Genomic DNA, 5,504 nt, shown 5'->3' on the forward strand with positions numbered 1-5,504 from the left:
AAGAAGTTGGTAGAATTCTTCTATTTCATCCTCACTGGCTTTAGTGGTTGGTGCATAAATTTGAATAATAGTGGTATTAACTGGGCTTCCCTGTAGCGCATGAACATTATCCTATCACTTACATGACTGATCTGGATATGTTCTTTCAATTTCTGACTGAAGATGGTAGAGTTTTAAAATTTCATCATCACTGGCTTTAGCATTTGGTATGTATATTTGAATAATAATGATATTAACTGTTCTTCCTTGTATGCATATAGATTATTACTTTATGAAAGACAACATTGCACTTCAAGATAGTTCTTGATATATTCTTTTTGATGATAAATGTGATTCCATTTCTTTTCAATTTGTCATTCCTGTAAAATTTTATGCCACAGGATTGTCAGACTTAAAATGTCCAATACAAACCAGTTGTTTTCAGCTCACTAATGTGTAGGATATCGATTTTTATGCATTCCATTTCATTTTTGACACTTTGAAGTTTTCTTAGATTCATAATTCATACATTCCATGTTCTAATTATTAATGGATGTTTACAGCTCTATCTCTTCATTTTGAATTGTTGAAATGAAGGTCCTGAAGGCTTTCCTCCATTTGTGTCATCAAGGCCATCTCTAATTTGAGCAGGCTCTTCTTCCCTAATTGTATTTTGAGGACCTTTCCACCGGAGGGGTTCATCTTCTGGCACTATATCTGACAATATTCTGGTGCTCTTCATGTTGTTTCAGTATTAACTATGTGGATCCTGACTGTGTCCACTGTTATTCATAAGGTTTCCAGTGACTAAGTATTCCGAAGTAGTCTGTTTCTCCTTCTTCCTAGTCTGTCTTCTTCTGGAAGCTCAGCTGGAACCTGTATACCATGGGTGAGCCTGCTGGTATTTAAAATACTCATGAAATAGCTTCTAGAATCACAGCAACACACAAGTCATCACAGTATGACCAACTGACAAACAACTTTTAGAAAAGACAAATACATCATTTTTGACATTATAACCTGCTTTCAATATACTTTGTCTGTTAACAATCTTTCTATTCCCTTATTGAAAAAAAAACATTTTAGGCTGAACTGTGAGCCACATATGCATCTTTGTCTTCACATCTTCATCAGAGGTGAATTTTCGTCCTTAGAGGGCTGCATTCAAGGAACCAAACATGATCAAGCAAGATCAGGATTTTTCTTGAACTTCTCTATCCATTCAAAGTCTTTGATCAATATTGGCACCAGGAACACTCTGAGACCACAAACAACGTATCAGTGCATGTTGCTCTTTTTTCATACAAATTACATGTAGGGCCGCCATTTTTTTCTCACACCTCAGTTACAAATGAACTGATGTAATTCATTCACACCTGTACAGCAGTGACCTTGAAGGGAAAGCTCTGATAAGCAGCCAACAGAAATTTTAGTATAACCAGAGACTGGATAAATTTTTATTTACCAGCATACTTTTGGAGATGGGGGAAAGACTTTAGGTCTTCTTTTATGGAAGCTTTTTTTAGTTTTTTGACACCTTAAAACAAACCCTATATTATCTGCTAAAGAGAGATAGTGTAGCTGACAAACTAACACTATAAGTAGAGCCCTGGAAGTTAAAGCAAGAAGGATCTTTGCTATTTCCTGGTCAAACTTCTTCATTTTATGGATGATGAAATTGAAGCTGGAGGAGGTAAAATAGTGTACAGGTTGTTTAACAACTAGGATCTCAGGGTAACTGCTTCATGAATTAACTATGTGCCTTTACCCAGTTTCTGACTATACTGATCAGATGTCTGTAGCTCCACTATCCAGTTGAAGGTTTATTCAGACATGGCAAGATATTATTTATGAATCCAAATCAATTTGATGGCAGTGGGTTTGTGTTTGACTAGGTATTAGGTGGAGTCTTTGTGTGGAACTGTAGGATAAAGCACTGGACTGCAGTCCATTTGAACCACAAGGTGGGCTGTTCAAACTCACCAGCTGCTCTGTGGAAACCCTATACAGGGTCACTATGAGTCAAAACAAATTTCACAGTACTTAACAGCAACAAGATGTTATATTTTGACAAGTGGCTACCTGCTGTGTGACCTAGAACCTTGAGAATTCCTGAATTATTCACAGGATTTTATGGATCCATCTTTAACCCCAATATTATTATTTTAATGTCAATATCCCTAAAAAGACAGGCAAGATATATGCTGCCTTCATTAATATGGGTTAAAGGGTAGTGAAGATGATGAAGATCTAAATAAGATGGATTGGCACATCCATGGATTGCATGGTAGGTGCAACAATGGTCTCAAACATATCAATGGTTGTGACAATGATACAAGATTGGGCCATGTTTTGTTCTGTTGCACATAGATAGGATCATTGTGAGTTGGAACAGATTCAATGGAACCTAACAACAACAACAACTAATATGACAACTTTCATGTAAAGTAAAATACCATTTACCTAACTTTTCTGTGCCTGAATTTCATTACTTATCAAGTGGTAACAATACTTTTACCTTTTTCATAATGCTTTTATTATATTTAAATAAGAAGACATGCAAAATGCTTAGAGCAATTCTTGGCTCAGAGTCTTTACTTTGCATATATTGTTGTTGTTCAGTTCCATTGAGTTGGTTCCAACCCACAGAGATCTTCTATAGGGTTTCTGAAACTGTTCTTTCTTCTGAAGAGTTGCTAGTGAGCTCAAACCATGGACCTTGTGGTTTGCAGTCCAGTGCTTATCCTACAGAGCTACAGTGTACCCATGATTTTAGATTGGTGGTGCTTTATTTCCTAATTTATCTATAACAGGTCTGTGTAATGATTTATTCTGTAGACCAATATGCACAACAAAAAAGCTTTAGCTATCTTATTCAATGTAAATGTATTACCTGCAGAAACCTGCCAAACAACAAGTTGCTGTATGGTTCAGTATTAGGATAGCAAAGCAAATATTTGTTTCCTTTTATGCCAAGAACAAAAATTCAATGGCACAGGAATTATTGACTTTTCTTAGTTCATGTTCTAAACTATAGAACATGACACACTAATGCGGGATGAAATAGCATATGGTTGTTGTTATTGTTAAGAGCCGTGGAGTCAATTCCAACCCATAATGACCCTATATAGGGTTTCCAAGGAGCAGCTGGTGAGCTTGAACCACCAACCTTGCAGTTCAAATGAGTTTGCAGTCTGATGCATTAGCCCACAGTGCCACACAGGAATTGCATCATTATAGATATCAAATTGTATCTTTATAAATTTATTAATATGCAAATTAAGTAAAACCACTATCAATGAGGTGAGATTTGTTAAGTATATTAAAACATAAGATAAATGTAATAAGTGGAATCTGAAAGGTGTCAAATCTATACATTTTATTAATTAAAATAGTAGCTTTTTTGAAGGAGCTCTGGTAGTGTAGTGGTTACGAATTGGGCTGCGAACCACAAGGTCAGCAGTTCAAAACTACCAGCTGCTCCGCAGGAGAAAGACGAGGCTTTCTGCTCCCATTAAGATTTACAGCCTCGGAAACCCTGTACAGGGTAGCTATGAGTCAGAACCGACTCCACGGCACATAACAACAACAACAACAATGTATATGGTAGGGGCAACATAGCTAATAAGGTATGCTTATTATGACTGATGGAATTGTCAATCATTCAAAACCAAAAGGACAACATTTACCTAAGGACAAAGTTGAGAAGGAACGGGAAGTTGGGTGGAATGGAAACAGAACGACGGGAGGGAGTGGGAGAACTGATGCTGCACTGAGGAGATTGCATTCATTGAGATAAAACAAAGCATGTGATTTGTTGACTATAAATGTAAAGCTGATGACCTTGTCTGTAAACCTTTACTCAATTCACAATAAAAAGCTTATATATAGAAAGAGTCCTGGTGTGGTGCCAGACTTCAAAACCATTTCAACTGTAAGGTTGGTAGTTCAAGCTAACCACCTGCTCCTCAGAAACCCTATATAGGGTCACTATGGGTCAGAACCAACTGAATGGCACTTAACAACAACATTATATATATATATATATATATATATATTAGAGAGAAAGAAAGAGAGAGGTGTTGTTGTTAAGAGCTAAAAAAGAAACAAAGTAGCTATTTTGATTAATATTAGACTACACCTGTAGCACTGTGGGTTAATGTGCTGGACTTCAAAGTCAGTTTGAACTGCAAGGTCGGTGGTTCAATCTCACCAGTTGCAGTAACAAATGCCAACATTTGAGGTGAGAATAACAATGGGTGTGATGGTTAAGATTATGCATTAATTTAGCAGGGTCATGATTCTCTGGTTTGGCAGTTATATAATATATTAGCTTTTCAGATTAATAATAACATTTAAGAGTGTTATAAATTTAAAGGTAGCTCTTGGTTATACAGTTTTCAAAATTAGGGGCACTTAACAATGATACTGGCCTGGATATTCTAGTTCACTGGCAATACCTCACCGTTCTTTGTTTTTCTCAGCAGTACAAAGCCACAGAATATTGGGACAAGGGTGACCAGATAAAAGATAGAAATAAAACTCACTGTAAATTTGGTTCTGACTCATGGTGACCTAATATGTGTCAGAGTAGAACTATGCACTATGCTCTGTAGGACTTTCAGTGGTTGATGTTTTCAGAAGTAAATCACTAGGTCTATATTCCAAAGAACTCAAACCTCCGAATTTATCAGCTGAGCTGAAAACCATCCAGTGGCTCCTGATAAAAAGAACAAGGCAAAACCCTTGCTGTTGAATTTATTTAAACTCTCAACAACCCAATTACAACAGAGTAGAACGGACCCATAGGGTTTCTAACACTAATATGAGGATACTATTAATCGGAATCAACTCAACCAGAGCTTAACAACAACAACAATCTTTACAGAAGCAGACTACCACATATTAATCCCTATACAGCTGGTAGGTTGAAAAGCTGATCTTTTGTTTAGCAGCCCAATACTAAACCCATTGTGACATCTAGACTTCTTTTAGGTAGAATTTAGGTATAGATAAGCCAGAATGGATATTCCTGATGTGGTGCTATAGAATAAACACTGGACCAAGGTTGATTTGAACCACAAGATCAGTGGTTCAAATTTACCACTTGCTCTTTAGAAACCCTATATGGAGTTACTATGAATCAAAACCAACTTGATGGCACTTAACAACAACAACAATAAGCCAGAATGGAAGCCCTGGTCTGCTGCTGGAATGTAAGTACTGAACTACTAACTTCACGTTTGGTGGTTCAAACCCACTAGCTGCTTCTCAGAAACCCTAGATAGGGTCACCGTGAGTCAGAACTGCCTCTACAGCACTTAATAAAAACAGTAAGGCTGAATGACTAGCTCTAAACATCTGACCCAAGCTTCAGATAAGATAGCTTTTCACTGGCTTCCTGGCCATCAGGAACTGAGACTACAACTCTGTTGACCACTATATAGACTATTCTCCTGTTGTCCACTATATAGACTATTCTCCTTTTGCAATTAAGCTCTTATATAGAAACTGTTTTGCATTCT

The sequence above is a fragment of the Chrysochloris asiatica genome, unplaced genomic scaffold (assembly GCF_000296735.1).
Source record: "Chrysochloris asiatica unplaced genomic scaffold, ChrAsi1.0 scaffold00325, whole genome shotgun sequence".
Taxonomy (NCBI): Eukaryota; Metazoa; Chordata; class Mammalia; order Afrosoricida; family Chrysochloridae; genus Chrysochloris; species Chrysochloris asiatica.